Source organism: Hordeum vulgare, chromosome 5H (assembly GCF_904849725.1).
Source record: "Hordeum vulgare subsp. vulgare chromosome 5H, MorexV3_pseudomolecules_assembly, whole genome shotgun sequence".
Taxonomy (NCBI): domain Eukaryota; kingdom Viridiplantae; phylum Streptophyta; class Magnoliopsida; order Poales; family Poaceae; genus Hordeum; species Hordeum vulgare.
In genome coordinates this window covers 120,396,758-120,419,098 of record NC_058522.1, presented here as the reverse complement: position 1 = coordinate 120,419,098, position 22,341 = coordinate 120,396,758, and positions in this window count along the sequence as shown.

Sequence of the window (22,341 nt, the reverse complement as noted above, 5' to 3'; positions counted from 1 at the left end):
TGGTAACATGTGTAGCGAAGAATTTATATTTGAGAATGTAACATATTGACCGGCCATCAATATCTTGCATACAGATGGCGTGTGTGTAACATGCACGACATTAATAACAAAATTAGTATGTTTAATTATTATTTACTTTTCAAACAAATTATTGATGGCGTGGAGTGGTTTATTTCCTCTTGCCAACATTCACGACTACCTAGTGATCCACTACCAATATGTTTGACTAAGTGACTAACTGATATATTCATTTCGATTGCTGGGTGGACTATCTGACTTAGCACATATCCAGTCAGCTTCACGAGAGTTCAGTTCAGTTTGTAGTTTCATTTACTATTTTCATTATGTTTGAGAGGTAGTCAGGACGTAGGTTCCAAGTACATACATGGAACTGAACAATACCTATGTCTTGAGTTTTTACTGATGCATATATACCATGATCTGTATTTGGATGTATATGTGAAGGGGATTAAGTGTCATTTCGATGTACTATGTCAACCTACGTCGTTGTGTTTCCTTGTGTGAAATTATTAATCTGTCACTAAAAATGTGAAACTGGCATCATGTTAAATTTCTACTGCTATATTACATACTATCATGTTGTCATTCTGGTATACATAAACTATGCTTTGTATAGTCTGAATTTCAATCTACTGATTTCCTAGGATCTTTAAAATTTGTAAGAAAATATCTTGAGGGCACTTCCTCTAGTATGTATGTGAGGGTTAATTCGAAAATATGGTGGAGCACATCTCTAAATTAGGAGAGAGACAACATGCATTTTTCCCGAAACTTAGAACTTGTTGCTGCTACTCTGTTTGTACATTTCTCCTTGTCATGATGGTTATATACAAAGTTGTATATGCGAAACAATAGGATGTACAGTGAGTATGTTAGCACTCAAACAATACACCATCTTTATTTAGAAATCATTTATATTTATACTATGATCTTACTCTATTCCTACTTGTAATGAAACATGTCCGATCACAATGTAGTTGCGAGTTATGTTTTTTATTTGTGAGTCTCCCTGCTTCGAGAATTTCTATGTGTTCCTCAAATTTTATTGTGTGCCAAGAACTAGATAACCTTAATTTATTGTGTGCCAAAATCTGACATATGTGCATGACTTCATCTTGTAGGTTTTCATACGGATGTTCTTTGGACTACGAGACATCAAGACATTTATCGTAATGCCAAATTTTATGTAGTAATGCCAAATATTATGACATGGATTATATATATGATGTATGGATTATGGATGTTATTTATATGGTGTATGGATTATGGATCTGTTATATGATGTATGGATTAAGGATGTTATATATATGATGTATGGACTATGGATGTTACATATATGATGTATGGATTATGTATGTTATATATATGTTGTATGGATTATGAATGTTATATATATGATGTATGGATTATGTTATATATATATATATGATGTATGGATTATGATGTATATATGCTATATGGATTATGTTATATATATATGCTGCATGGATTATGTTTTATATATATGTTGTATGGATTATGTTATATATATATATGTTGTATGGATGATGTTATATATATATATGTTGTATGAATTATGTTATATATATATATGTTGTATGGATTATGTTATATAAATTGTCTATTTATGCTCTTTGCTGTCATGTTCATGACAGCAAACAGAATGTCATATTTTGCTCTCATGTACAAGCTAGGAAGACGGCAAACAATAGACCATATTTTGCTGTCATGTACAGGCTAGGAAGACGGCAAAAAATAGACCATATTTTGCTGTCATCTACAGCTTAGACAGACGGCACAAAATATGACATATTTTGCTGTCTAGTATAGGTTAGGAAGACGGCAAAAACATGCCATATTTTGATGTCATGTACGTGTGAGGAAGACGGCAAAAAGGGCTAACGTCGTCCGTTAGCTAGGCCGTTCCGTCTTCTGACCATTTTTTTGCCGTCTACCAAAGAAGCTGACGGCAACATAATTCCACTGACGACAAACATTTTGCCATCTGCTCTACCAGGAGCTGACGACAAAGATACGCTATGCGGGCACATGGGTTGACGACATTTTTTGCCGTCATGGGCTTACGGCAAAAATTTTGCCGTCCGTAATAACCTCTTTGCCTTCTGTAGAGTCATGACGGCAAAATGCCCGATTCCTGTAGTGGACAAAGTTAAAGTGTAGATCTGAAAATATGGTGTGAAGTAGACCCGGGGGCCATAGTGTTCACTAGAGGCTTCTCTCATGATAGCAAGTATTACGGTGGGTGAACGAATTACTGTCGAGCAATTCATAGAATCGCGCAATGTCATGATGATATCTAAGGCAATGATCATACATATAGGCATCACGTCCGAGACAAGTAGACTGATACTGTCTGCATCTACTACTATTACTCCACACATCAACCGCTATCCAGCATGCATCTAGTGCATTGTGTTCATAACAAAGAGAGTAACGCCTTAAGCAAGAGGACATGATTTAGAGGGATAAATTAATGCAATAGATATAAACCCCATCTTTTTACCCTTGATGGCAACAACACGATGTGTGCCTCGCTACCCCTTCTGTCACTAGGTGAGGACACAGACGATATGAACCCAAAACCAAGCACTTCTCCTATTGCAAGAATTATAGATCTAGTTGGCCAAACGATACCCACAACTCGAAGAGAATTACAAGGATACGAAATCATGCATATAAGAGATCAGAGGAGACTCAAATAATATTCATAGATAATCTGATCATAAATCCAAAATTCATCGGATCTCGACAAACACACCGCAAAAGAAGGTTACGTCGGATAGATCTCCATGAAGATTATGGAGAACTATGTATTCAAGATCGAAGAGAGAGAATAAGCCATCTAGCTACTAGCTATGGACCCGAAGGTCTGTGGAGACCTACTCACGCATCATCGGAGAGGCAATGGTGTTGACGAAGAAGCCCTCTGTTTTCGAATCCCCTCCTCCGGCAGGGCACCAGAACAGTCCCCAGATGGGATCTTGCAGATACAGAAGCTTGCGACGGCGGAAAATTATTTTCGTGGCTCTCTCTGGTGGTTTTGGATTTTTAAAGAATTTATAGGCTGAAGAAGTAGGGCAATGGAGCCACGGGGGGCCCACAAGCATGCTAGGCGCCCACCAGGTCACGGCTAGGGGGCTTGTGACCTCCCCCGGGGGTGCTTTGCCTTGGTTCTCAAGTCCCCTGCGTATCTTCTGTTATGGAAAGAAATCATTCCGCGGGTTTTATTCCGTTTAATATTCTTCTTTGAAAAAGGTCAAAAACACGGAAAAACAGAAACTGGCACTTGTCACTGAGTTAATAGGTTAGTCCCAAAAAAGATATAAAATAGCATGTTCGTGCATACAAAACATCCAAAGTTGACAAGATAATAGCATGGAACCATCAAAAAATATAGATGCGGGGGTGTCGTAAACGGAAAGCTTGTTGCCTAGGATGTCGGCAACAACCCGACCATGACCTTGAACCTCACCACTCCTGCTAGGTCCGTCGGCGGCCCACGTGAAGCCGTAAGCAGGGTTGTACTCGTGCTGTGCAACCTCCATCTTGCGCTTCGCAGCTGTGAGGGCGGAGCCCTCTACTAACAGTTGTTTGTGAGCCTCCTCCAACCCCTCTCTAGCCGACGCGGGATTGGCAGTTGGTGCGATGGGCGTTTGCGACCCCTCGAGGGTAGCGCAAAGCGGGTCAGAAGGGCCCGAACGGGTCGTAGCCGAGTTCGGCGGAACCCTAACACGACCCGAGCTGGTGCTGGATCGAGTGACCATCACCTCCGTATGACAAAGGAGACGGCGGCATCACACAGGACAGAAGACCCCCGCGAATGCTGGTGGGTCGCTGCAGTCGAGCACATAGCTGCCGTACTTGCCTAAGAGCGTGAAGAGTGAATCGACGTCGACTTCCTCGCCCAGGTGGAGGGGTCCATCATCAAGGTTTAGGTTTCCTAAGAGGGCGCAGAGGTGATCGACGTCAGCAATGACGTCGTCGCAGTATGGCTTGCCGAGGGGCTCGGTGGGAGCGAGGCCGTCACAGCGCGGCTTGCCGAGGGGCTCGATGGCGAAACTTGCGGGGCAGGTGGAGCCGACGATCAACACCGTGAAGGTATCTAAGGGGGCAGGCTCCACAGGCGTGCTGATCGGTCCAGAGGCGATGCCTCTGGTGGAGTTGGCGAAGGGTCACGCCGGGAGCGTAACTCCGACCGGTGCCGTGGACGACCCCATAATGGGCGCCAACTTTTGTTGTTTTCTCATGACAGATTCCGTGGTTAGGCTTGTCGAGAGTGGTTGGGGCCGAATGGTCACCGACGGGCTTCGGGAACGGGATTGGTAACTAGCAATATAAGACGCATGATGTACCCAGGTTCGGGGCCCTTTGTGGGAGGTAACACCCCTAGTCCTGCCGGAATGCTTAATCAACCAGTGGAGCTACAAGATGCTCCTGGAGCTGGTCGACGGAGGAGGAACAAGGGGCAGTTGGCCCGCAGTCTACCTCTCTTGTATGAGTGTGTGTGTGTGTAAGATCGACCGACCCTCTACATGAAGGCGGGTCAGGGGGTTTTATAGACGAACCCCCGGGCCTACAATATGGCTATAAAGTACAAGATGGGGGATTCGACTGCCAGCTTCTCCGGCTAGTCCGTGGGCCTGTCATTGAGCAGTCTTGTTGCTGGCGGGGCCCACCGGCTACACGGTCCCATCAGGCTTTGGGACCCGCCGGATGGCCAATGGGATCAGTGCGTGCCCCTCACGCGAAGCACGGATGGCACTGAGGCCGCCGTCCAGCAGAATCCAGCACTGATCAACGGTACGACCGCCTCCACTTTAGCCACACCGGGCCAGGTAATGGAGTGGGTTGTGGCGGACGAGCACTGTATATGGTTGACGGGGCATAGCCAACACTGGTCAGCGGTATAGCCGCCACAACTGTTGCCACACGTATCCCACTCCATCGTACCCTAGCAGACATTCCTTCGCCTTTAAGCGAAGGCCTTCGTCGCACCAGAGGAGCTGATGCAATAGGTGCTGCCCAACTGGCTGGCAGCTAGCAATCCGGCCAAAGAGTAGACTACTGCGCCCCTAGCCGACACAGGATGCACAAACGGCCAGGGGGAGCCGTAGGAGTCTTTCGCCCCAATCTAGGGCGGAACATAGTGGAGCAGGCCAGTGAGCCTACCCCGGGGTTATCCCCCCGTCATAGGCCTTGATATCTTAAATAAGTATCTTCAAGCCTTACGTGAGACCACACTAAGCTGAGCAAATATATTGTGCAGATGCACATCTATCGGTTTCTTGAAACAAAAGAGTTTGATGTTGAGCGGCTTTAGGTTGAACTCCACATTTAAACTAGTATATGACGAACAAAAGGATGCATCTCTAGATTTCACATGCATGAGAGATGGATCTATCATGCACAGCATCCAAGTCCATCTATCATGCACAACATCCACGTCCCTAGTAACTAACTTAGAACAATTCCTGACGGACTCAAATAGCATCCATTTTTTTATCAATGGATGGAGTTCACTTTCAATAAGGTAATATGTCTACCAAATAAAAACCTAACCTAAAGGCTACAACAACAAAAATAGAAACCATGCAATGATGGACCTTAGAGGCACCTAAGAAGTTTAATTGTTTCTAGCAACAAAGTCAGCACCGCTTGACCTGCAATGGATCTGAAGAGGCAAAACACTTAACTTAAGCGTACAAAACCCCTAGCTTGCTACATACAAAAACATAAGAAGATAACATGTTTTGTGTTTTTGCCTTGCAACAGTATATGATTTTTCTCCAGTAGCAACAAACAGACCAATTTAAACAACAAGATAGGGGGTACAAGACAACCACCACAAACAACAAGACAACTAAATCATTGGCTGGGTGGCCAGACCATCTCAGGTTAACATGCAGAGAGAGGGAATACAAGGAACGCACCAGAACCAAGAAACAGACAAGGTTGCAGCCAAACTGCTTACATCTCGCATTATCATGGTCGGGGAAGCTGAGGCAGCCGCCTGAGGAGAGGTAGTTTGCTAAGCCATAAGTAGCTGGACTTGGAGGTTACAATGCAGGCACCATCGTCCCCTTTTGTCATGCAGATACACATGATTTATAGCTAACACTGGACATGTAAAAGTAGAAAAACTACCCTTACACTAAAAGCACATGACATAAATAAGATTTATTCTAAGAAAATGACAACACTTGTTCTAGAAAAATGCTACAAAAGAATAGCCTATAGTACTAAATCGCCATAGTCAGCCATGGCTAAAGTGTCGGTACAATAAATCAAGAAAAGTTTAGCTTTTTTTATGGATTCGACACCTGGTCATTAATAAAAGGAGGCAAGCTTATTTACGTATCACTGTGGTATGTACTATGCAAAAACAAGCCTACGAGGAATCGAATAGCCATGTCACTACACTAGTAGATAAAATCAAGGCCAAATTATCAGTTGTGGGCTAAATCCAACCAATAAAGGGGTGACCATAGTTAGGAGTAGAGAAGCAAAGGCTAGAAATGTTAATTCGCTATAGCAGCACATCTCAAAACAAACAAACAAGCAAACAATCACTTGAAATTGATAGATCCAGAGAACATGTGATCAAAGGAGAGGAACCTCCACCTATGTGTGTTGTCGAAGTGAGGGCAGAAGAAGCTAGGAAGAACCAAACTCGTGTGTCTCGGCACCGGGGTAAGACCAATAACCAATCATGGTGTGTGCTAGTGGCTAGGGTTGACCGGTGGTGAATATGTTGGGTCTCTCAAGAGAACGTGCACCTACTAAGGGAATGAAACCGGACAAGCCAAACTAGAGCGCATCAGAGAATCGAAGGGAAGAAAAGCAAATGGAAGAACAATAGTTATGTACCTTACGGAGGTGTCACACCCTGTTTCCACTATCACTTTTTCTGTCATTCAAAAATCTGGGTTTATTTAAACTTTTTCAAAACTAATGTTGTGAGTGCCATGACTGTCATTGTATGCTTGTATGCTTGATTATGTGATATCGAAAACCACATTTCTCATGACCTAATTACTTTCAAAACCCTTTTTCTTATTTTTGCATAATTCAAAACCCTGCTTTGGGTTGCACTACAAGACCTTGATGGTAAGGAGTGCTCTTACCCAAAGTTGGTGATTTGGTTCTAACAACATTCTAGCTCACCAAAACCATAAAATAATTAATTTATGAATTATTTTCCTATTTTATTTTCATGTCCATTTCTGAGGCCAGAAATGGTAATCCTATATGGATAAATACTTTTCTCCCTTACAAAAAATTGGAGATACTCACAAGGACATATATTTTAAATACATAAGATTTAAAACCCCTATTTATATTATTATTATTTGAATAAAACTCTGAAAACCTTTTATGTCTCTTTTGACCTTTTGAAATACTTCCAAAGGAAATATTCTCAATAAATTCCTAGAAAATTCTAGTGGTATCCCTAAGCCATATTTGGTATCATATAAAAATTCACCTTGATCCAAGGTGGTTAAGGTCATCAAATAAGTGCAAAACCCCTTCTGTCCAAAATGAAGTTATAGAAACTCTACATAGCAAAGTATATCCAATGGAGCTGAAACTTTGTAGGAGTGCCTAATACCTCAAATGAGGACTCCATGCCAAAAATGTGATTTGTGGGAATTGATTTGCCCACACTCTCTTTGGAAGGAACATATCTTGTCATTTAGGGATGTTTTCATGTTTACAAAGCTAGACGTGTCCAATGGAGCTCAAACTTGGTGAAGCTCCATGTTTTAGCCCCAAACCCAATCCTGTGAAGTTGCAATGCCGATGGTGGGGTGCAACCACCCCAAACCACTGTCGAGCACCTTCTGACAGATGGGTAAAACCCCTCCAAACCTTAGCTAAACACAACCCCTTTCTCCCAAACTCATAGATTAGGTGGCCGACATCAATGCCTAACTCCAGTCAAGTGGCCCCTCTCTGGTTCAAAGTAGATAAACCAAAATCTCCAATTTAAGCTTCAGTCCAAGGCTGACAACACATGTTTCCTTGTGTCTCTTTGACCAGCCGAGGCTCCTATGGGACTCCAATGGCAAAGCATCTCCCAGGACACGCTAGACACGTCCAAGACACCCAGAGCGTGGAAGCATGCCATGGCATGCTAAAGCTGCGCTCTTGGGCGCTACAGACAGCAACCGAGGTGGGGGCGACTCCATCGGCCATTTCCAGCCTCCCCATGGTGTCTCTCCTCTCCCCCGACAACCCCTCTACATCACGCAACCCTCAGGGGCCCTCCTTTCCCACTCTAAGAGCCAGTGCGACGCGTTCCCACGCGCACCAGAAGCGCCAGAGGAGCGCGGCCATGATAGCGCGCCTCTCCTCTCTCCCTCTCTCTCGCAGTGAATCCTAGAGGTCCAAAACCACATCTTGAGATCGTGGTTTCGACCCCAGCCTCTCTTTGCACCACCATGCACGCCATGGAGGATCATCGGCACTCTCGAGTCGGCTCACCGTCGCGGGCCTATAAATAGCCCCTCCCATCGCTCCAGAACCCCTCACTCCACCTCGCTGCGACCTCAGTCACCTCCCTAGCGACCTCTTTGAGCAAGCAGAGCCCCGATACTCGAGATCGACCAAGGCCCCTCCGCCTCAGAGCTCCGGTCGATCTATGGCTACACATCGGTTCTCGCATCCCTCTGCCCACCAGAGCACTCCCCTCCACACGAGGAAGCTTTCTCCCCTCTTCCCCGAGCAAATCTGTGCCCGTAGCTGCTACCTCCACCTTCACCAGAAACCCCTCCTCCATGGCTACCTCGTCCGGGTCAACCAGAGCCCCTCCACCGTCGACTAGACCACCAACAGGTAGGCCGCGACGAGCCGGACACATTCATGTCGTCCTTAGGGCCCCAGGATATTGGTAGCCACGCCGACGTGCTCCCCCTCCTCTCTGGCCAGAGGTAGGAGATGACCCCGACATGTGTGCCCCACCTCTCGGTGGCTGATCTCTCTCTCCCTCGCTGCCTGCAGCCACTGACCATAGGGGCCCGCGCGTCAAGTTCAAACGTGACGGCGCGCGCGCCTGGGCAGGCTGGTTGGCTGGCTAGTGGGCGGGCCAGGTCAAGCCAGGCCATGGACTGTAGCCCTTTTTATTTTATTTTAAAACTTGATTTTAAATGATTTTTGTAAAAATATTTAACGAGTGAAATAATATGATTCTTCCACTTTTTTTTCTAAAAATGTTTAGTATTTAACAGAACCATTGGATGAATTTTTGCAACAACTACTCTATTTTATAATAATAAAAAGGGTTAATTTGGAATAGTTTTGCTTCTGTTAAACTGATTTTAAAAATATTCTTTCATTAAAACCAGAGAGAAATATTTTTAGAATAACAATATGGATTTATCAGAATTAAACAACATTTTTAAAGTTACTTTGTGATCTATTTTGGAGTGGGCCACTTATTGCTTTTTATTTAGTACAACGATACAAAACCCGCGTGACGAAGGAGTTGGACTTGAATACACTGGATACCTAGCTGAGCAAGGCAAGTAGCTCTTTGACCATGTCTGAGCATATGTTATATTGCATGCTAGTGTAGCAAATATTTCCATTGCATATGATCATAAGTACCGGAAAATCATTGAAGTAATGTTACCAATGGCTCCTTCGTAGTTCATGCATGTTGAGCATGATCCTACCACCTATGAGGGTCACGCTATTATCATGTTGACAAGTAGAGCTAAGCATAATAGCAGGAGCATGATGTTGGTATAAATCTAAGGTTTGTAAAACCCCATGGGGTGCCACTAATGCCCGAGGGGGATGATGAGTTAGGTGGCCGCTTTTGGTGAAGTGGTGCACCGGTGTATTTTGAGTGTGTATGGTTTCGGAAATGGGATTAGATTTATGATGTGTTGACCGTCCCAACCTTACATGTACGACCACATTACCTCTTTAAGGGACAGGGCTTTGTTGATTACTCTAGTCGGTGCTAGAAGAGAGCCACATTCCTAGTGGTGGGAGTGATGTGTGGTCACTCTCGTGAGGGGGTCGTGCCAGGAATGGCAACTATGTTGTTTTTACGTGTTCCAGGCACACCGTTGGTCCCCGCATGGTTGATACTGTCCAGAGTCGGTGCTCTTAATACGTACATCATGTGGGCTGGGTACCAATCGAGTGGACCTGTTTGTCTAGTATCGTTAGGGGAAAGGCATTGATCGGGTACTTACCTCGGGTATGTTATATACCGCGAGTCGTGGATGACATGGAAGCTTCCTGGATCTCGTGGGTCCAGCGTACTACCTCTGCAGAGTGTAAAACTATCTGAATAGCCGTGTCCACGGTCAAGGACAGTTGGGTGTTGGTGCTTAAACTACGTCTAGTCGTTTCCGCACAAACTAAGTGTGTGTGTGTGTATGGCAAATTAAATGGTGTTTTATGAAACCGATGATATGACCAAGTTTTTGGTGACTTGGCATATAGGGTGAACCCAGAGTGTTCAGCCGTCGACAGATATATTGATATCTGTAACATGTTCTTCAATTCAACATTTAGCTTATGTTGTTCATATCATTTATGAAACAGGCAAGTTGTTAACCACCAAAGATGCATATTACTTGTTATCCTTTCATTTCCATTGTTCATATCATGGGTTGTTTGCGAGTACATTCAAAAGTACTCATTGGCTTGCCACTGGTTATATTATTGACCAAACATGGAAGGACCGGAGTTTCGAGAAGAGTGCATCTTCGGAAACGGCGCTACGAACTATGACGCTTCCCAATCAGAATGGTTGTTGGTGTAGGCCGATGGTATGGGCACCCGCTTAGCCCTACGATTTCCGCTACTAGTTGTATCTGTTTGATTTGGCCTTATAGGCCCTACCTTGCGAACTTGACCACTCGGTCACGTGATGTAATAATTTGGTACTTGGATGTAAGACTCTCTATATTCTGTATCTGTGTGTTCGGTGAGCAATAATCTCTGGGATCACTGAGCACGTTCATTCGGCGATCTCGACTTGTAAGTCGGGGTCCCCACATAGTTGGTATCAGAGCCGTCCTGACTATAGGAAGCCTTAGGTAGCATGGACGATAGCCGAGACAATTAGTGCACCTAGTCTTTACACTGAGATTTTCTGCACCCACAAAAAACTTTTCTAACCCTTTCCCTTACATGGCTAGAGAGGTCGGTGTCACTATTGACCAACTCCTAGGCGACGAGGAAATGCCCACGGTGGAAGGGTATAAAATAACATGGACATTTGACACCGGGCAACCTCTCGTCAGGCCTGAGCTTATCGAGCAGCTACCAACGCAAATGTACAGATTGCATACCTGGTACATGAGGGAAACAAAACTCGGGCGAGAGAGCCTCATGGTGAAAGTCAAGAGAGAGCATTACTTCAATGAAAAGATTTGCGGATTGAAAATCCAAAAGTCTAGTAGTTATTCAATCAAGACACACTCGACAAATCTCTCCTCAGTTGCTATTTTCTGTAAGTTATTATTTTTTTCTAATTTAAGTCTCTAGCTCTCATCAGCTCATTCATCTGCCTCTAACTATCCTCACTATATTCTTTTGTGTGGTGTTATGCAGAATGAAGATGTTTGAAATGAAAAGAGATGGTTTCTTTCGCATTGGCTTCATTAACCCAAATACCATTCATGAGGAGAAGTTAATAAGAAACAAAGATGAAATAAAGGACAACTTGTTCCTTTTTTCGGAGATACTAAATACCCAACCAACAATATTATTTCCTTACAACTTCACGTGACAGATACTGCCTTGTACTATAAACTTTGTTTTGCTTACTCGATGTTAAGTGTACGTATAGTACTTAACGAGTTATGCATGCATGCCCTCTTATACAACGCACTTTCAACTTTATCCTGCTAATCATTACGGTTGACGAGGGAAAAGTTCTTGTACTGGAATCACTAACTAAAGAACCTAAAGAGTACATGAACCTGAGGTTGATGCTCGACAGGTAATTTCAATCATTATCGCACTATGTCGGCCTCTTTAGTTCATTTCCTGATATCAAGTAATCAGTGACTCATTTATTCTTTTTCTTTGCCGGGCAGGGTTTGTACACGGTTCATCAAGAAGTTTTGCGGTGAATGGAAACCAAAGTTGCAATGGTCAACATCCAAGGTAATTAAGTAGTACTAGCTACGTTCGGCATCTCTTTAGTTCTAGTTTCAATACCATTATAATACTTGATTATTATCTTACTGAATTCTATTCTTGTAAAGTTCTACATGCGGTCGGAACACGGTACTAATCTATGTGCATACTATGTTTGCGAGAACATTTGCTTTATGACTGAACGGAGTTGCAAAGATGCAAGAACTCTTGCGGTACGTAAACACTATTCATATTTTTTTATCATGGTCTAGTATATACACACAACTAATATATTCATATTGGTCTCCCTCTTTAAAGATGCAGGAGATGCGGGATAAACTCCTACCAAAGCAACGCATACGAGCACTTCAAGAGGATATTTTGGGATTTTTGCTTGAGCACGTCATAGATCCCAAAGGAGAATAACACTTCACCAATTAATGCATGCATATAGTTGATCTCCAAGTTGTAGAAGAAATTGTATATACAAAAATATTTATATTTGTGCATATATGCATATATATATGCATGGTCCTATGAGAAATTCTATGATATATATGAAGTGTCCTACAAGAAATCCTATGATATATGCATATATAACGTGTATTGTATGTAGTAGCGTAAGATATGTTTGAAATGAAAAAGAATTAAATGAAAAATGGAAAATAAACAATAAACCCGAAATCTCCAAATCTTTTAGTCCCGGTTGGTGTTATCAACCGGGACTAAAGGTTCTCGCCCCCAGCACGCGCTGCCATCCACGTGGAAGGGAATTAGTCCCGGGTCGTGGAAAACCAAGACTAAGGGGGGCCTTTAGTCCCAAGTTATTAGAACTAATTGGTGAAGTGGGACTAAAGGGCCTTACCAACCGAAACTATAACCATGTTTTCTACTAGTGATACAACCGACTTCAGCCAGGTGTAAACACGCTAATCTAGGCTACACAGCTTGGATGACACGACAACCTTTACAGATTTCCTACTTGTTCACGAGATCATCATGTAGTCCGGTCTTCAACAATGTGGCCCATTCGGTCGGCCCACAAACAACTGTCCAACCACCTGAGGACCCCTTAGTTTCGGACTCCCTCAGGTGTGCAACTAGAAGCTCCATATAAAGTGCTAGAGGGTTTTTCCTAGTCCACGGAGGTGACAGTTGCCTTCCAAGTTCTCAAGGTGGATCCCCAATATATCCTGAAAGACAAGTCGTCAAGAAGTTCAACCTGAATGTCAAAGCAAGTATACGAAGTCCGCGGCCAATCAATTATCCCGCATGAGTAATCAAAATAAATTTCCAAGAGTCTAAGAAGAAAATCCAAGAAGCAAATAAAGAATTGAAATCTCACGAGTTCGAGAAGCAGTCAAGAAGTCCCAAGTAGTAAGGAGGCCACTGGAAAGAAGGCGGGAGGTAGTGGTTCACCACCCCACAATAAGGCATAAACTTTGTTTGCCAAGTCGTTGTCCCAAAACCATTAACCGTGAATCTATCACACCCAAGTCTCTAGGTTCATGGGGCATGTTGAGCTGTGGTGCCCGTCAATATGATGATGGGCTAGAGTATGAATTTTTGTTGCCTCTCGGAAACATCCCGAAACACAATGTCTTCATACATGTACGCAAAAGCTTATTTAAGTTGTTGAGTTGCAATCGTCAAGGTCTATTGATGGTTCCCGATGATGAGCCCTTCGATTAACCACTACGTCAACCTAGACCATGGGACTTTGGGTGCGGCGAAACCCATGTATTCATGATACCGCCGCCGACGTCATGCCAACCAATAGTCCACTCCAATATGTGTTATGGGGGCTCAAAGGAGACATTTGCGCACTTGTGAGGGTGTCATTGATGTCACTGTGGTACCCCATCTCCAATAGCAATGAAGCGTGGGGCAACATCAACCCCTCAATCATTCTTAAGTCCGATGGCGTCCCGACGTAGGACCACACTTGATAGTTGGACGTAGTTTAAGCAGGATTACCCAACTATCCTTGACCGTGGACATGACTATTCGAATAGTTTTACACTCTGCAGAGGTAGTATGCTGGACCCACGAGATCCGGGAAACTTCCGTGTCATCCACGACTCGCGGTATATAGCATACCCGAGGTGAGTACCCAATCAATGCCTTTCCCCTGACGATACTAGACAAAGAGGTCCACTCGACTGGTACCCAGCCCACATGTTGTACGTATTACGAGCACTGGCTCTGGACAGTTCCAACCATGCGGGGACCAACGGTGTCACTTGAACTCATAAAAATGGCATAGTCGGCCTACCTGGCACGACCCCATCACGAGAGTGACCACACATCACTCCCGCCACTAGTAATGTTGCTCTTTGCTAGCAACGACCAGAGTAATTAACATAGCCCCGTCCCATAAGGGGTAACGTGGTCATACTTGTAAGGTTGGTACGGTCGACACATCATAAATCTAATCCCATTGCGGAAACCATACTCACTCAAAGTACCCGGTGCACCACTTCACCAAAAGTGGCCACCTAACTCATCATCACCCTCGGGCATTAGTGGCACCCGACAGGGTTTTCATAAACTCTTTGATTTATGTCATCAACATGCTCATGATAATACTACTTCTAACTTTACTTGTCAACATGACATTAGCATGACCCTCAAGGGGTAGGATCAAGCTCAATGCATGTGCTCCGGGGGAGCCATCGGTAAAATCATATCAAATGATTGCCGGCACTTATGATCATATGCAATGGAAATACTTGCTATCTTAACATGCAAAGTAACATATGCTCAGTCATGGTCAAAGGGTTGCTTGCCTTGGTCAGGTAGGTATCCGGGGTCTTCGAGGTCTTCCGCTCCGATTCCCTCGTCACATGGATTTTCTATCATCGATAAAACAATAAATAAGAAATAGCTCATATAGAAACAGATCACAAAGTCATTTGATAAAATGTTATTTATTACTGATAAATCTAAGTTGTCATTTTGAAAAATATTTGCCTCGAATTCTCTGGAAGGAACGTTTTTAGAATTAACAAAACAAAAGCAAAACTATTCCAATTTAGTCCTTTTTATTATTGTAAAACAGAATAGTTGTAGAAAAAATCATCCAATCATATTATTAAATACTACATATTTTTAGAACAATAGTAGTTGAAAAATTATATTTTCACACTCGTCCTGGAGCTGGGCTGGCCCCAGGCCAGCCGACAGCCTGCCCAGGTGCTCGCACCGTCAGGTTTGAACCTGACGTGCGGGGCCCTGTGGTTAGTGGCTGTGGACAGCGCGGGGGAGGAGACTGGGCCACCGACAGGTGAGGCACACCTATCGGGGTCGTCTCCTACGTCTGGCCAGAGAGGAAGAGGAGCACGCCGCCGAGGCTGCCGACGGTCTCAGGCCCCAACAAGGACTGTAATGGGTTCGCCATGACGTCGCCTACCTACTGGTGGTCGGAACAACATCAGAGAGGTAGGAGTTCACCAGGGACGAGGAGGCCGTGGCGGAGGAGTTTTGGGAGGTGGTCGAGGAGGTGGCTAGAGACACAGAAATGCTCGGGCGAGTTGGGGGAACGCGTCCTCGGGTTGAGGGGGTCAGTTTGGTGGGTCGAGGGGCGCAGGAGCCGTCGTGTAGCCGGAGATCGACCGGAGCTCCAAGGCGGAGGGGCCTCGATCCATCTCGAGCACCGGGGCTCTGCTAGTTTGCTAGGGTGGCTAGGGAGGTGCTAGTGGTCGTGGTGAAGCTATCTGAGGGGTGCGGGAGTGAGGGGGGATAATTATAGGCCCGCGACGGTGAGCCAATTCGGGAGCGCCGGTGACTCACCATGGCGCGCATGGGGGTACAGAGAGGGGCTGGGGTTGAAACCACGGTCTCAAGACATGGTTTTGGACTGCCACAACCATCTGCTTCAGAGGGAGAGAGGGAGGAGTCGAGCATCCATGGCCGCGCAACCTTGGCTGGTTCTGGTGCGTGCGGGCACGCGTCGCATGAGCTCTAATGCGGGGGAGGAGTGGCCCTGAGGATTGCTCGACGGAGAGGGGTTGTCGGGGAAGAGGTTGGGCACCTCGTGGGAGGCTGGAACTGGCCGAGAGCGTCGCCCCCACCTTGGTGGCCTCCTGTAGAGCGCCCAGAGCGCAGTTTTGACATGCCACAGCATGCTGGTGCGCTCTGAGGCACTTGGGATGTGTCTAGCATGTCCTGGCACTGGCTGGGAGTTTGGCTGGCCATTTGGGTCTCGTGGGAGCTTCCACTGGTCAATGGAGACAAGAAATACTAGTGCTGTCAGCCTTGAGGTGAAGCCTAAATTGGAGTTTTTGGCCTTTCCGCTTTGAACCAGTGAGGGGCTAGTTGACTAGGGTTAGATATGGATACTGTCCACCTAATCTATGAGTTTGGAGCAAAGGGGTTGGGTTTAGCTGTGGCTAAGGTGGTTTTTCCCTATTTTTCAGAAGGTGCTCGACAGTGGTTTGAGGGGGTTGGACCTCACCACTGGTGCTGCAACTTAAAAGGTTTGGGTTTGCTGCTAAAACACGGGGTTTCACCTATTTTGAGCTCCATTGGACAAGTTTAGCTTTCCAAACTTGAAAACAATTCAATTTGACCAGATATGTCCCTTCCAAAGAGAGTGTGGGCAAACTAAGTCCCACAATTCCCATTTTTGGTGTGGAACCCTCATTTGAGGTATTAGGCACTGCTGCAAACTTTCAACATCATTGGATAAACCTGTCCATGTCGAGTTGCTCTAACTTCAATCTAGACACAAGGGGTTTTGGGGTGATCTGGACCAAGGTGAAACTTTATGTGGACAGCAAATATGGCTTAGGGAGACTACTGGAATTTTCTAGGATTTTATTGAGAATATTTCCTTTGGAAATATTTCAAAAGGTCAAAATAGATAGAAATGGCTTCCAGGGTTTTATTCAAATAATTATAATATATATGGAAATATATGTCCATGTGATCATCTCCAAATTTAATAAGATTTTTCTAAGGCAGAAAAGTATTATTCCAAGTATGAATACCAATTCTGGCCTCACAAATGTACATGCAATTTAATTCCGAAAATAATTCTAAAAATAATTATTTTGTGGTTTTAAGGCAGTAAAATGAAGTTAAAATCAGATCACCAACTTTGGGTAGAAACACTTCTTGCCATCAAAGTCATGTAGTGCAACACAAAGTAGGGTTTTACCTTAATCAGAAACATGTAAAGGTTTTTGGAAATAAATCAATATTCTGAAATGGGGTTTTTCATCACATGATAAAACACAAGCATACAATGACAATCATGGCCCTGACATCATTAGTTTTGAAAAAGTTTTAACAAGATCAGATTTTTGCATTACACAGAAGTGGTAGTAAAAACAGGGTGTGACAGACCTATCCCCCTTACAAGAATCTCGCCCCCGAGATTACTAAGCTAGGTGCTAAAAATGTCCGGAAACTCAGATCGGAGATAGTCTTCACGCTCCCATGTTGCTTCGGCTTCGGTGTGGTTGCTCCACTGAACTTTGAAATACTTGATGGTGCGGCTTCTGGTGCAATGCTCAACTTCATCCAAAATGCGGACCGACTTCTCGTGGTAGGTGAGATCAGGCTGAAGGTCAATGGCCTGGTGTTCAATGTCCTCCTAAAGATCGGGACGATTTGGCGCTTGAAGACACTTCCGAAGTTGTGACACGTGGAAGATGTTGTGCACACCCAAAAGTTCTGGAGGTAGCTCCAACTGATAAGCAACTTCTCCATGCCTTGTCGTGATCTTAAAAGGTCCAATAAACCTTGGAGCGAGTTTCCCTTTAATGTGGAAACACTTGTTCCCTTGAGAGGTGTGACACGGAGGTACACCAGGTCTCCGGGAATGAACTCCACATCCCTACGGCGAGAATCCACATAACTCTTTTGTCGTGAATTGGTTGCTTTGAGATTCTCTCAGACCAGTTGCACCTTCTCTTCTGCCTTATGCAAAACTTCCGGCCCGAAAATCAGTCCTCCTCCGGTTTCAGACCAATTGAGCGGTGTGCGGCACTTTCGTCTGTACAACACTTCGAACGGGGCCATTTGGAGACTGGACTGGTAGCTGTTGTTGTATGAAAACATAGCGAACGGCAGACAGTCTTCCCATTTGGCTCCATGCGCCAAGACTCATGCGCGGAGCATACCTTCGAGTATCTGATTCACTCTTTCCGTTTGTCCACCCGTTTGTGGGTGGAAAGCGGTGCTCAAAGAGAGCTTGGTTCTGAGGGCTTCTTGGAACTTTTTCAAAAATCTTGAGGTGAACTGCGTGCCTCGGTCAGATACAATCTCCTTGGGAACTCCATGAAGGCTTGCAATACACTCAATATAGAGACCAGCCAACTTGTTCCCATCATATGTGGTGTTGACAGGAATGAAATGGGCCACTTTGGTCAAATGGTCGACAATAACCCATATAGAGTCATGGCCTCTGCTAGACCTTGGTAAGCCAGTAACAAAGTCCATGCCTATATTGTCCCACTTCCATTCTGGCACATTGAGAGGTTGTAGCAGTCCTGCAGGTCGCTGATGCTCATCCTTGACTTGTTGGCACACGTCGCACTTGGAAACATAGGATGCTATTTCCCTCTTCATGCCATGACCCCAGAATCTTTCTCGGAGATCTTGATACATCTTGGTGCCACCAGGGTGAATAGAGTAGGGTGTATGATGTGCTTCCTGTAGAATCAAATCCTTGAGTTTAGCCTTGTTGGGTACACATAAACGTTGCCCAAACCACACTACTCCTTGTTCATCCACCGAGAATCCTGGGGCCTTGCCTTCTTGAATCTTCTTCCTGATGCCTTCAATGCTCTTATGACCCTTCTGGGCCTCCTTGATGTCATCCACCAGCGCTGGTTTGACTTCGAGGTTATCTAGGAATCTTGATTCTACTAATTCCAACCCGAAGTTCTCCAATTCTTCATATAAGGCGGGTTGCCTTTCCTTTAGCATGACGTTCAAGGTGTTGGTCTTCCGGCTTAAGGCATTGGCCACTACATTGGCCTTACCGGGGTGATATGGAATGCTGAGGTCGTAGTCTTTGATTAACTCCAACCATCTTCGTTGCCTCATATTCAATTCCCTTTGAGTGATGATATACTTCAGACTTGTGTGGTCAGTGTATATTTCACATCGCTTCCCAAGAAGGTAATGTCGCCATGTTTTCAGGGTATGCACTACAACTGCCAACTCGAGATCATGGGTGGCATAGTTCTCCTCATGCGGGCGCAGTTGTCGTGACAGATACAACACGACTCTGCCATCCTGCATTAGAACCCCACCGAGTCCGGTCCTCGAGGCATCACAATATATCACAAACTCCTTGTTGATATCTAGAGTGGCCAATACCGGGGCGGTGGTTAATCTCTTCTTCAATTCTTGGAAGCTGGCTTCACACTCTAGCGTCCATTCGAACGTCTTGACTTTCATCAAGAGCTGAGTCATGGGTCGAGCGATGCGGGAGAATCCTTCTACGAACTTGCGGTAATATCCCACGAGTCCGAGGAAGCTCCTGACTTCCTTCACATCAATTGGCGATTCACAGTTGGTTACCGTAGTAATCTTGGAGGGATCAACTGCCAATTCACTTGATGTCATGGTATGACCCAAGAATCCAACTTCGGTCAACCAAAATTGGCATTTGCTGAACTTGGCATAAAGTTGGTGCTCTCGAAGCTTCACCAATACTAACCTTAAGTGTTTCTCATGCTCTTCTTCGGACTTCGAAAAGATTAATATGTAATCAATGAATACGACGACAAACTTGTCCACATATTCCATGAAGACCTTATTCATGAGGTACAGGAAGTAAGTTGGGGCATTAGTCAACCCAAAACACATGAAAGTGCATTCATACAGACCGTTCCGGGTCATGAACGCAGTCTTGGGTATGTCCTCAGGTCGGATCTTCAGTTGGTAATATCCAGATCGGAGGTCGATCTTGGAGAATACCTTAGCTCCATTTAGCTGATTGAATAAGTATTCAATGTTGGGGAGTGGGAACTTGTTCTTAATTGTGACCTCATTGAGAGAACGGTAATCGACGCAGAGTCGGATAGTCCCATCCTTCTTGGACATGAAAAGAACAGGTGATCCCCAAGGTCACGCACTTGGACGAATAAATCCTTTCCTGAGTTACTCATCCAGTTGCTTCTTCAACTCCGCTAGCTCTTCGGATCCCATCCTGTAAGGCTTCTTACAGATAGGCCTTGATCCGGGCATGATTTCATCGATGAAGTTGATGTCTCGGTCAGGAGGCATCCCTGGTAGCTCATCAGGAAATATGTCCGATTATTCACACACTATTGGCACTCGATCGAGTTCTTCCTCTGACAGGATGTTAACCCGTGGTACTTGAGCGGGTACTGGCTCAGAGACATACCTGACTTTGACACCTTGGTCACTTGTCATGGTAATGGCCCAGTTAGCACAGTCCAAGATACTATGATGCTTGACCAACCAATCCATGTCGAGAATTACTTCTAGGCCTTGCGACTTAAGCACAATGAGATCAGTTGAGAAGCTCGTCCCATTGATAACTATCCCGACCTTCCTACACCCTAGATTGGTCCTCAAAACTGCTCCGGGGGTTTGAATTGCCATATGCCCATGAAGAAAGGTAGGTTCTAAACCACATTTTTCCGCAAACTTTTGGGTAACAAAAGAATGCAAAGCACCACAATCAAACAATACTGTTGCTGGGGTAGAGTTGACAAGGAACGTATCCAGAATGAAGTCCGGGTCTTCTTGTGCCTCTTCCACGAAAATATGATTAATCCACCCCTTGATGTGATACTGCTGATTGCGGGAAGCCTGATTCCTGTCTGGTGCTCCTTGGCCTGGATTTTGCGCATTGGGGCCCTGAGCATCGGGTTTCTTGTTGGGGCACTGCCTGGAATAGTGTCATATTTGTCCAGATCCAAAATAGGTAACTTGCACTAGAAGATTGGTCTTGATACCACCGTTGTTCGACGGATTGCTTGCTCACTTGGTGTTCCCTTCCTGCTGAGGCTGGTAGTTCTGGTGAAATGTTGGATACTTGTACTGCTGCTGATAGTTGGGTCTTGCTGGAGCTGGCTGCCATGGTCGTGGCTTCGTGTTGCTTGGTCCTGCACTGCCCATTAGCTTGTGATTAGGGGTGTCGTCCATGGCACGACGCTTGTCTTCCAACATAAGGGCCTTATTAAACAGATTGCTGAAGGTCCGACATTTGCAAACAACCAGCTGATAGTGGAGTGCTGTTTTGGTCGTTCCATAAAGCGTTCCACTTTGGCGGCTTCAGTGTTGACGTCCTCAGGTGCGAATCTTTACAGGAGGTTGAACTTCTGCAAATATTCCTTGACGGATCCACTGCCTTGCCTTAAGGCTCAACATTCCCTCTTCTTAATGGTAATCATTCCGGGAGGAATGTGAGCAGCGCGGAATCCATCTTTGAACACAGCCCAAGTGATGACTTGCCCTGCTCGCATGATTTCAAATCCATCCCACCAAGCTCTGGCTGTGCCTCCGAGATAGTGAGAAGCATAGAGAACTTTCTCAGGATCATCAGTGCACTTGACCAGCGAGAGGAGGTCTTCGATAGTACAGATCAAGTCATCGGCATCCAATGGTTTAGTCGTCTCCGTGAATATGGGTGGCGTAGTTCGCATGAACTCACAGGGAGTTGAGCGACCATTGCCATTCCCGTTCACCAAGGTTTGAGCCAGCTGCTCAATAGCGACATTGTTGGCTTGGGACTCCTCTCGAAGAGCTTGAAGGGACTGATCCATGGTCAAGCTTTTAGGAGGAGGCGGCGGCGGCGGAACATCGTCTTGCTGCTCGTGGTGATCTCCAGCTTGAGCTTCCCCTATGGTTCCCTGCTGCTGAGCTGAAGAGGGAGAGCCGGGGTTGCCGAAGGTGCTGTTGCGAGTTGCATTCACCATCCTGTCTTGGGAGTAGAGAGGTCAATTTGCCGAACTGGCTGAAATCATAAGGGATGATGCTCTAGTAAAGATGGGGTCTGGTGTTGTGCTAGTGTAAAAAATTTAAGCCAATGATTTTGAAAAGAGCTACTACATTATATTAAAAACAAGCAATGTAGTCGCTCACAAGCTCCCTAAACCAGAATGCGACTTGCATCCAACAGGCTTACACAATACTCATGGTTCATACAAACCGATACAATAACTCATACGCTCGGGGGTACATCCTAATTGCCTATGCTGCTAAAGC